The sequence below is a fragment of the Danio rerio genome, chromosome 2 (genome assembly GCF_052040795.2).
Source record: "Danio rerio strain M-AB ecotype USA chromosome 2, GRCz13ab, whole genome shotgun sequence".
Lineage (NCBI taxonomy): Eukaryota > Metazoa > Chordata > Actinopteri > Cypriniformes > Danionidae > Danio > Danio rerio.
This window is the reverse complement of record NC_141022.1, coordinates 6,845,460-6,857,790: the sequence shown is the minus strand read 5'-3', so window position 1 is coordinate 6,857,790 and position 12,331 is coordinate 6,845,460. Positions and strand designations below refer to the sequence as shown.

Sequence of the window (12,331 nt, the reverse complement as noted above, 5' to 3'; positions counted from 1 at the left end):
TAATTCCGCACTCTACCAGAAGAGGCGCAGTGTGGCGCTGTCAGATTCATTTAAACACATGCATGGTTTGTTCAGTAGGCCACAAGGGGACATGTTTGCAGGACAATAACACTTATCTTATATTATATTATATTATATTATATTATATTATATTATATTATATTATATTATATTATATTATATTATATTATATAAATAATCATTATTAATAATACAGGCATTCTCTTAGGATAAATAAAATTTAAAACCTAAATACATAAATAAAGCAGAATAAATAAAATAAAGAAACTAAACACAGAATAAACATTCAGAAAAACGACAGTAATAATAATAATTTAAAAATAATACAAACACGATAATTTATTTCAAATAAAAATCTAAAAAATATTAAGACATTTTTAAAGATAAATTAATAAAGATAAAGAACTTTATAAGATAAATAAGTTACCGCATAAAATAAAAATGTACACACCAAAATAAGATTATTAAGCATTTTATCTAGATAAACACACATTAGTTGCACAAATAATCAATGTTTAAGATAAATAAAATTGGAATTTCAAACAATCTTTAAAATATAAATACATAATTAAATAAAAACAATCTAATAAATAGAACATAAAATAAACGTTCAATAAAATAAAGAAAAAAACAACAGAAATGAGTATTTATTTGAAAATTATACAAACAATACATGAAGTATATATTCATTTCAAATAAAAATCAAATACATTTTATGACATTTTTAAGATAAATAAGTTATTGTATATAAAAGTTTAAATACCAAAATATGATTGTTAAATAAACATTTTATTTAGATAAACTCACATTAGTTTAAAAACTGATCAAAAGTTTTCTTAAGATAAATAAAATTGCAATTTTAAACGATATTTAAAACATAAATACATAATCAAATAAAGCATAATCAAATAAATAAAAACATAAAATAAACATTCAAAATATTTAAAGAAAAATTCCATTTGGATGTCTGCAGACCCGATCATGAAAACGCATGGATGTTGTTTAATTATTTGATGTTGATTTGTTTATTTGCATTAAATGTTTGATTAGTGTTCATCTAAATAAAATGCTTATTTAATAATCTTATTTTGGTATTTAGACTTTTATTTATGCAATAACTTATTTATCTTTAGTTATTTATCTTAAAAATGTGTTAATATTTATTTAATTTTTAATTTAAATAAATTATCTTGTTTGTATTATTTTTAAATTATTGTTTTATTGTTGTTTTTCTTTATTTTTTGGAATGTTTATTCTATGATTGAATTATTATGTTTTATTTGTTTATGTATTTATGTTTTAAAGATCATTTAAAATTACAATTTTACTTACAAACAATAAACAAATAAAGAATAATCAAAGAAATAAAACATAAAATTACAAATTACAAATAATAATCAAATAAATATGAATACATTTTCAGATAACTAAAGATAAATAAGTTATTGCATAAATATAAATTTAAATACCAAAATGAGATTATTAAACAAACATTTCATTTAGATAAACATAAATTAGTTTAAAAAACTAATCAAACATTTTCTTAAGAAGAATAAAATTTTAGTTGACCATGTCTACATGCCTAAATGCATTGAGTTGCTGTCATGTGATTGGCTGATAAGAAATGTCCGTTAACAAGCAGTTGGACAGGTGTACCTAATAAAGTGGCCGGTTAGCATATATATATATATATATATATATATATATATATATATATATATATATATATATATATATATACATTTCTGTCTGGTTCTTGAATCTGATTGGCTGACAGCCGGGCAATATATCGCCAATAACATCACACAAAGGCCTCTTCACCTCTGTGTGTTACTCCGCCCACATACAGCAAGCAACAAGCATGCTACAGTTTGACAAATATTACTGTTGTTAGACAGCAAAATGTACTTTTGAGGCTTTTTTAGTCGAGAATGTAGTTGTTTAGACTGCAACTATGCAGTTTATTTGTATTTGTGCGAATTAAAAAGCTGAAAAACGGTAGCCTCATGGTTTTAAGGTGGACCGGATAGAGTCAATATGAAGCTGCGAATAAGAAGCTGGATTCAGCCTTGTCCCTCCTTCTCGCAAACACAACAGCAGTCGGGTGAGAAATCTCTGTTGACGGATGGCATTTCATGTCACGTTAAGCCTCAAAATCTTAAAATGTGAGCAAAATTTGCTGTTTTGTCATCACCTTAAGGGGGTCACACACCAGAAGCGCCCCTCCACATTACGCTATAGAGAATCATTTCAAATACTAGCTTTAAAGTGACGTTGGTGAATTAGTTACGGCTTTTGCTGTTCTGACGTCAGCTGCAGATTGGTATGAATGGCGGAAGAAAGTAGTTCCTCATACAAAAGGGTTTTAGACTCTTTGTGTTTGATTATCTTTTTTATGTACAAGATTGTGCCGTTGAACTGTTGTATGAATGCAATATCACACGAGTAGCAGTGTGCAATGGCTGTATATCAGCACTGGTGGGGCGCTAAGGCACTCAGACACAACTCATGCCTCAGATCACTGACTGCTGTCAGACTGTCCAAAATTTTAATGGATTAATGCAATTAAGAGCAAAAATAATGTTCATAAATGTAAACTGATATTTCCTACTGACACAACAGCAAATGATAGAGATATCTTACTTAAAACCATTGATAACACTTTACAATAAGGTTGTATTAGTTAACATTATGTATTTACTAACATGAACAAACAATGAAGATCAATCCATTTATTAGTTATTGTTCCTGTTAATGTTAGTTCATGGAAATCCCGTTGTTAATTGTTAGTTTTTTTACTTAAGGTGCATTAAATAATGTTAACCAGCATGAGGTTGAAATGTTAATAATGCATTAGTAGATGCTGAAATATGAACAGATTCTGTACAAGTATTGTTTTAGTTCATGTTAGTAAATACATGAACTAATGAAACCTTACTATGAAGTGGGACCAAACCATTTATAGCAGCTGAAATTCTCTTCTAATAATTTCGGCTACTTAGTAAACATCATTCACAGTCAATAAAGTCATATGCTGTCATGTACTTGATCAGCATGTTGCACTCATTACGCAGCCACCCATTGCTTTACCTGATTAGTGTCATGTTAGCACATCCACACGCTTCTCAGTATGAAGGATAGGTAAATAAGTCCAGGCATGTCTATATAGAGATCATTCTGAGTTCAACAGGACATAATGACATGAGGGAAAAACAGAAGTTGTCCACCACAGCAGGCAATGACAGCAGGAGCTCCTCAACACAAGCACTAACAAATCTAGAATGATCCCAGATGAACCGCACTTATGCTGGGCCACAGTCAGCCAGAGCTGTTTTGCAGTTCAGAGCTCCATCAGGGGAACACATAAACAACTGTTTTGTCGGATCATTTCAAATATTTTCCTGAATTTTCATTTTTATAGTTGCAATTAGCAAATAAATAAACGTTTATAAATTTAATAAGCACTTTTAAATGCATTTCTACTCACAATTAAGGGCTTTGGAAACTGCAATAGAGACATTTTACATTTATTAAATCAACATCCCTGAAGCTGGCGAGTACATTAAAGCTGAGCCAATATATTTTAAATGGCATTTTCACTCAATTACTCAATTATATTTACTGTTTTTAACAACAGCAGAGATCAAATAACTATATGATATGATTTATGACTACATCCTGATGTTATATTGCTCTTATCAGTGCTACAACAAACACCCAACATTTCAGATTGACTCACTCCATAGGCCTGTTTAGATATGTAGTCCTGCTAACACATTCCTTGTCTCATTTAACACACTGAACTCACTTTCATGTAGGCGAAACCTGCATTACACACATTATTAATTATACGTGTTTTAAAAAGCGAGCAGTAGAGGCGGCCGTTGCGAATGAAAGATATGCTAATTATATCCATGTTTGTTGGTTGAAAGAAGCTCCTTTTAAAATGCGTTTGAGGCATTATTTGATCTGAAGCCCGCAGCTGTGTTTTAATATGATCTCTTTGTGTCCGATGGCCTCTTATCAGATCCTTCAGTGTGTGCCCATGGAAACTGGCTTGAGAGACGGGACGCTGAAAGAGAAGGAGAGGGGGAGGTAAAAGATGAAGTCTGCAAACGACAGCTACAGCCCTCAAAATAAAGAGCACGTCCATGCTGAAAAATCATCAGAGAAGTTCGTATGGTTTCCACTACAAATATCACTGATAACAGTACAAACCCATCAAGTTTTAAAAGAATAGTTCACCCAAAATTTAAAAATCTGTCATCATTTACACACTTTTGTTTGAGTTTCTTCTGTTGAACACAAAAGAAGGTACTTAGAAAAATGCTGAAAACCTGTAACCATTGACTTCCATATTATTTATTTGTTTTTATGGATGTCAATGGTTACAGGTTGCTAATATTTTTCAGAAATTCTTATTTTGTGTTTAACAGAAGAAAGAAACCCATAAAGGGTTGGGACCACTTGATAGAGTGTAAATAATGAGCAAACTTTTCTTTTTGGGATGATCTTTGCCTTGCTAAAAAATGCAGCTTATCCAGCCTAAGCTGGTTGGCTGGTTTTAGCTGGTTGACCAGCCTGGTTCTAGAGGGGTTTTGGCCAAAAATTGACCAGCTAAAACCAACTTGACCTGCCTGGTTTAAGCTGGACATAGATGGTTTTGGTTGGGCTCCCACTCCAATAGCTTACGAATGTGGGCCACTTTAGGCAGTTACCAGTGCCGCCACTGGTGGTATTCCTTGGCCCAGACAAAATGAATGTGAGCCTGAAGTGGCCCACCTGTAAAATGGGAAGGGGGCTAAAGATTCAAATTCATATATGGGCCATTTAAGGCAAAGATTTGGCACTTGAGGCAAAATGTAATCTGAATGTGAGCCTGATGTGACCCATGTGGAAAATTATAAAATTGGCCCAAATGATGGAGGACAAATGTGGGCCACAGTTGGCAAAAATGTGGCATAGTCATTTAAGGGTAATCTGAGTCTAAACCTAAAGTGGCAAATGTAGCCCAGTTATCTTAAGACATATGTGGGCCACTTTTGGCAAATATTTGGCACAGTAAGCTCTGGCTCTTGCAGCTGAGAACCTAATGTGGTCAAGAGAAAATATGGCAAATATGGCCCAGTAATTTTAAAACATATGTGGGCCACTTTTGGCAAATATTCAGCACAGTAAACTCTGTCTCTGGCTAAGGCAGCCGTTAGTCTATAGTGGCCCAGAGAAGATATGAAAAATGTGGCCCATTTATCTTAAAATATATGTGGGCCAGTTTTGGCGAATATTTGGCACAGTAAGCTCTGGCTAATGTTTATTTGAGCCTATAGTGGCCCAGAGAAGATGTGGCAAATGTGGCCCAGTTATCTTAAAACAAATGTGGGTCACTTTTGGTAAATATTTGGCACAGTTAGCTCTGGCTAATATGGCAGTGAGCCTAAAGTGGCCCAAAGAAGATATGGCAAATGTGGCCCAGTTATCTTAAAACATATGTGGGCCACATAGAATAAAGTCATCATCATGGAGAAAAGTGTTTTCTTTAGTTGGGCTCATAGTCCTGAACCTGTAACTTTTAAGAACTTTGCTTGAAAAGTTTATTCAATACAGCAAACAAGCCAAGTAAAAAAAACAACAATAAAATTAAGAGAGGCACAACATTTGTAATGGGGTCCAGATGGAATTGTCTGGTGTGGGCTGGATCTGGGCCCGAATAAAAGCAAACTGTGGCCCAGAATAGGGTCGGTTCTGGTTAATTTGGTTGATTTCTGGCTGATATGTGATATTGCTATTGCTTAAATGTGGCCCAGATCTGACAAACAAGTGCCATCATTCCATGCGGTATGTGGGCCGGATCTAAGTGTCTGGTGTAGGCCGGATTTGAACCACATGAATTTTGCTAGCTGAGCAGCCTGGCTAGGCTTGTAAAGCTGGATTTAGCTGGTCATCTCCCAGCCTGACCAGCTAAGACCAGGCTGGAAATGGCTGGAAAGCAGCCTGGAAGTGGCCAATGCCCTCTAAAAACCAGGCCGATCGACCAGCTAAATCCAGCCAACCATCCTAGGCTGGTTTAAGATGGATTTTTCAGCAGGGTGACCATTAAAACAAACACATTTGATTGGTTTATAATTTGTGTGGGACATATTCCATTAGGACTTATTGGGTTTTAAGGGGATATTTGGGATAGTTCACTCAAAAATCTAAATTCTGTCATCATGGGTATCAATCAACCCAGTTTCAATGTGCCTTTTGAAGTATCACATGAGAAAGGAGTCATAGAAATAAAAATATTTCGGTAACACTTTACAATAACAGTACATGATTAATGATGTATTAATATGTAAACTAAAGATTACTTTATTATGAATTAATGATGAGTTAAGGTATGCACTAATCATGAATTAACTTTAACTACAACATGATTCACATGAGTTCATGTGTGAATGACCAGCCTGATCTCACGATAAAACGTAAATATTTTACGTTTTGCCAGTTTAGTGGCTAATTCGTACGAATTCGTACGAGTTCAGTCGTACGAAATGGTACGATTTTAAAAAGGAGGCGTGGAACCTGACCCCACCCCTATCCCCAACCGTCATTGGGGGATAAGCAAATCGTACTAAATTGTACGAATTAGATCGTACGAATTCATACGAATTAGCCACTAAATGAAAAAGTTACGAATTGCCGTGAGATTGTGTTGCAATGACGGCTACCTTTATTACTTGTTAGTACATAATTGTTTGTTAATTAATGTATTGATTACCACATTAGTTTATGCTTAATTTAACCATGATGAACTCATGATATTTTAATGTATAATTATATCATGACTTTACTTGGAGGGGCACATCATCATTAACCCATTCTTAACTACTCATGAACTCCTTATGCTTGTCCAACTAGTGAGTTTACACTGAATAACAACTGGAAAGTGTTCTGTCAAGATCAGCATGAACAGGGGTTCATGAGTAGTTAAGGATGAGTTAATAGTGATGTGCCCCTCTAAGTAAACTCATGACAAAACTATACATTAACAGCTCATGAGTTCATGTTGGTTACATTTAGCTTAAACTCAAATGGTAATTAATACATTAATTAACAACATGTACTAACAAGTAATTAAGGTAGTCATTATTTACACATAAACTCATGTGAGTCATGTTGTAGTTAAAGTTAATTCAGGATTAGTGCATACCTTAACTCATCATTAATTTATAATAAAGTAATGTTTAGTTTACATATTAATACATCATTATTCATGTACTGTTATTGTAAAGTGTTACCAATATTTCAAATACAAATCCCTTAATTTGTAGAAACGCATTTGCCGAACAAACTCTGATGTAGTGAGCATTACACCCACATGAGTCCATTTTGCTTGCCTTGTTACTGGGTTACCGATACTACAGTCAGCCGTTTTAAGGCAGGTCACAGAACAGTGTGGTTAAAAAGGTTGTTGCCATAGATATTTAGGGCGTACTCACATTATGCTATCCGAATCGTGCCTAGGCCCGTTTCCCGGGTCGTTTGAGAAGTGTGAGTGCTCTGAATCGGGCGCAGGCACAAGTACATTTTGATATTTTCAAATGTTTTTTAATGATAATTTATGGCCAAAATGTCTATAATAAAGGGTTAAAAAACTATTTGTATTTTAATTATCAAAAACACCACAAATTCTGGACAACTGCTTTTTTTTACAGGGAAGATAGCTTAAACATGGAGGAAACTTTCAGAAGGCCAAGCCATTGTGTTTAGTGAACAATGATTGATGAGTGTTTGGATAAGAGCAAGGATTTGCTCGCTGGGAACTGCTGCAGATAACAGGGAAGAGGAAATTAATATGAAATATGAGTAAACACTGGCAGAGGAATGTTCAAGTGGCGGCCTGATCCAAAGCAGCAGGGAAAAATTCCACGAAGCATGTTTCCTCCTTCACGTATATGCATCACACCCATGACTTAGCGATTTCAGAGAGATTATGAAAATGTATGAAGTGTGAGGGTCTGCAATTACATAATGCCATGAAGCTTAATAGATTGAACCGAGAGACAAAACCAGTGGCTTTTGAATAAAAGTCACATGCTAGAAGCCCCATGACCTGAAACTAACGGTTGATTATTATTTGAGGAACTGCTTCAGGCAGAAATAAGTACCTCACAAAAATTAACCATCTTTTTACTTGTGTAGAAACCATGGTGTTCTGGCACATTTGTCATTGTGTAATCAGTTTTACAGTTGGTTAAACAATGCAGGCCTAAAAGCATGGCTGCATTTGTCATGGTTTGACAACAATAACCATGATTTTCTGCAGTAGTAATTTGTAGTAATATCAGAACGTAATATTTAAAATGTATGGCTCTCTAAGGGCGGCACACATTAAAAACACTAAAGTAATTTATAGTAAATACTGTAGTGTTTTTAAACTACTCTATAGCCTACAGTGTGTTGTGGTGATACTGTGGTGATGCTATGCTAAGCTGCTAACACAACAACTATAGTAAAATGTCAAAATAAACAAATGACAGTAGTTTTCTACAACTATAGTGTATTTTATACTCTAATACACCACACTTTACTGTCGTCACAATGAAGTATCAGTATTTATTAATTTAATTTACAAAGCGTTATAGATTCTATAATATTTACAGTTTAATACACTTTACTATAGTACAGCTCAAAAACAGTAGTGTTTACTATTGTCATTTTTGTGTGGGAGTTTGTACACAATGTAATATACTTCACTGTAGAATGGTTAAAAAAACACTAGTATTTACTATAGTTTTTTTCGTGTAGGAATTTATATGGTGTAATACACCTTACTCTTGTATGGTTCAATAAACACTAGTATTTACTATAGTATTTTTTCAATTGGAACTTTATATACAGTATAATACACTTTACTGTAGTATGGTCAAAAAACACTAGTGTTTACTAAAGTATTTTTTAGTGTGGGAATTCATACGGTATACCACACCTTACTCTAGTATAGTTCAGTAAACACTAGTGTTTACTATAGTATTTTTTCGTGTAGGTATTCATATTGCATAACACACCTTACTCTAGTATGGTTCAGTAAACACTAGTATTTGCTATTGTATTTTCTTTGCGTGGAACTTTATATTCTGTATAATAAACTTTACTGTAGTATGGTCAAATAAAACTAGTATTTACTATAGTATTTTTTAGTGTGGGAATTCATATGGTATACCACACCTTACTCTGGTATGGTTCAGTGAACACTAGTATTTACTATAGTATTTTTTTCATGTGGGAACTCATATGGTATACCACACCTTACTCTAGTATGGTTCAGTAAACGCTAGTGTTTGCTATAGTATTTTTTTTTGTGTGGAACTTTATATACAGTATAATACACTTTACTGTAGTATGGTCAAAAGTATTTACTATTGTATTTTTTGTGGAACTTTATATACAGTATAATACACTTTACTGTAGTATGGTCAAAAGTATTTACTATAGTATATTTTGTGGAACTTTATATACAGTATAATACACTTTACTGTAGTATGGTCAAAGGTATTTACTATAGTATTTTTTGTGGAACTTTATATACAGTATAATACACTTTACAGTAGTGTGGTCAAAAAACACTAGTATTTACTATAGTATTTTTTTCATGTGGGAATTCATATGGTATACCACACCTTACTCTAGTATGGTTCAGTAAACGCTAGTGTTTGCTATAGTATTTTTTTTTTCGTGTGGAACTTTATTTACAGTATAATACACTTTACTGTAGTATGGTCAAAAGTATTTACTATAGTATTTTTTGTGGAACTTTATATACAGTATAATGCACTTTACTGTAGTATGGTCAAAAGTATTTACTATAGTATTTTTTGTGGAACTTTATATACAGTATAATACACTTTACTGTAGTATGGTCAAAAGTATTTACTATAGTATTTTTTGTGGAACTTTATATACAGTATAATACACTTTACTGTAGTATGGTCAAAAGTATTTACTATAGTATTTTTTGTGGAACTTTATATACAGTATAATACACTTTACTGTAGTATGGTCAAAAGTATTTACTATAGTATTTTTTGTGGAACTTTATATACAGTATAATGCACTTTACTGTAGTATGGTCAAAAGTATTTACTATAGTATTTTTGTGGAACTTTATATACAGTATAATACACTTTACTGTAGTATGGTCAAAAGTATTTACTATAGTATTTTTTGTGGAACTTTATATACAGTATAATACACTTTACTGTAGTATGGTCAAAAGTATTTACTATAGTATTTTTTGTGGAACTTTATATACAGTATAATACACTTTACTGTAGTATGGTCAAAAGTATTTACTATAGTATTTTTTGTGGAACTTTATATACAGTATAATACACTTCACAGTAGTGTGGTCAAAAAACACTAGTATTTACTATAGTATTTTTTTCATGTGGGAATTCATATGGTATAACACACCTTACTCTGGTATGGTTCAGTAAACACTAGTATTTACTATAGTATTTTTTTCATGTGGGAACTCATATGGTATACCACACCTTACTCTAGTATGGTTCAGTAAACGCTAGTGTTTGCTATAGTATTTTTTTTCGTGTGGAACTTTATATACAGTATAATACACTTTACTGTAGTATGGTCAAAAGTATTTACTATAGTATTTTTTGTGGAACTTTATATACAGTATAATACACTTTACTGTAGCATGGTCAAAAGTATTTACTATAGTATTTTTTGTGGAACTTTATATACAGTATAATACACTTTACTGTAGTATGGTCAAAAGTATTTACTATAGTATTTTTTGTGGGAGTTTATATACTGTAATACAATTTGCTGTAGTATGGTCAAAAAACATTAGTATTTACTATAGTATTTTTTGTGTGAAACTTTATATACAGTATAATACACTTTACTGTAGTATGGTCAAAAAACACTAGTATTTACTATAGTATTTTTTGTGTGAAACTTTATATACAGTATAATACACTTTACTGTAGTATGGTCAAAAAACACTAGTATTTACTATAGTATTTTCATGTGGGAGTTTATATACAGTAATACAATGTGCTGTACTATGGTTCAATAAACAGTATTTACTATAGTATTTTTTCGTGTGAACCTTTATATACAGTAACTTATGAGACACTTCACTGTAGTGTGGTTCAAAAAACTGGTATTTACTATAGTATTTTTTCGTGTGGAAGTTCACAACTTGGCTGTGTGACTGAAATAGACAAAAAGGATACAGTTTATGATACGTGAACTACTTCTGCGGCTATTTTAGTCATTTACATAACAATGAGTTTGGAAAACCGCACATCTCCGCCTGTGTTCGGGGAGGAAAATTTGCAAAGTCATGCTGCCATAAACACTTCTCTGTAATTTGGTCTTTCCACGGAGCATTTACTCCTCGGAGCAGCGCATCTTGCAGAGTATCGCGAGACTTGAGCACGACCTATTTAAACACCAGCCGCTGCCCGCGAGTTCACTTTCATTCATTCACTCTCGGATTGTGAAGACAGTTCAAGGTAAGGAAGACTTCGTGAAAGCGGTTCATACTCTTTATATACTCTATATACACGCTTTGTGTTCTTTATCATGGACATTTCCGTGTAAACACGAGGCTGCTTTTGGAAGGAGAGTTTCATTTTTGGTAATGGTTTATTTACATTTATGGTGTTTTCCTATTCAATAAATACATTTGATTAATATTGCGTTGTAAAATGTTAAATATATAAACTTTATTTTTTTTGAAGACTCACACTTGTTGCACTTCAGTGTATGCTTTATTTGTATTTAGTGTTAAATGACCATTTTATTACCATAAATGACCGTATGAGGATCTTTCTAATGTTCTTGTTTTCTTCCTAATACATGTATTATTGTAATGGATTATACCATGCTTCTATTCTATGGTACTGTATTGACATGAATGTCTGTGGCTATTACTGCATGTGTTGCAAACTGAGGAAATTTTAACGTTACGAAAGCAAAGGAGTTTCTGAATACTAACTGCCATATTCAACTTTAATTTGCATTTTGAAAACCTTAATTTGTTTGGTATTTGAATAAGTTTTTGTTCTTAATCTATTTATGTTTCATATAAACATTTTTATGCATTTACCTATCAGTGCATTTTCAACTGTTAAATATGAGTTTTTCTTTTTATGAAGATGCATAATTGTTGCTCTTCAGTGTTTTATTTCTAACTTATGTTTATCTTTTCAGTGTATTCTAGTAACGTTATGCAATGAACACAATTTTAGCTTTTTATTTGACACTCATTGAAACCATGAAGTGTTACAGATGGTTA

The 12,331-nt window shown here is 32.6% G+C and overlaps 1 protein-coding gene across 7 annotated transcripts in view; it reads left to right on the top strand.

Annotated features, from left to right (window-relative positions):
- The window catches only part of prdx1 (peroxiredoxin 1), a 34,091-nt gene that overhangs the window by 13,560 nt on the left and 8,200 nt on the right, over positions 1-12,331 (top strand). For 4 of the 7 annotated variants that reach the window (XM_087239379.1, XM_087239375.1, XM_087239377.1 and 1 more), the window contains exon 2: positions 4,049-4,194. The gene's annotated coding sequence lies outside the window, so the exon portion shown is untranslated. 7 annotated transcript variants of the gene reach the window in all.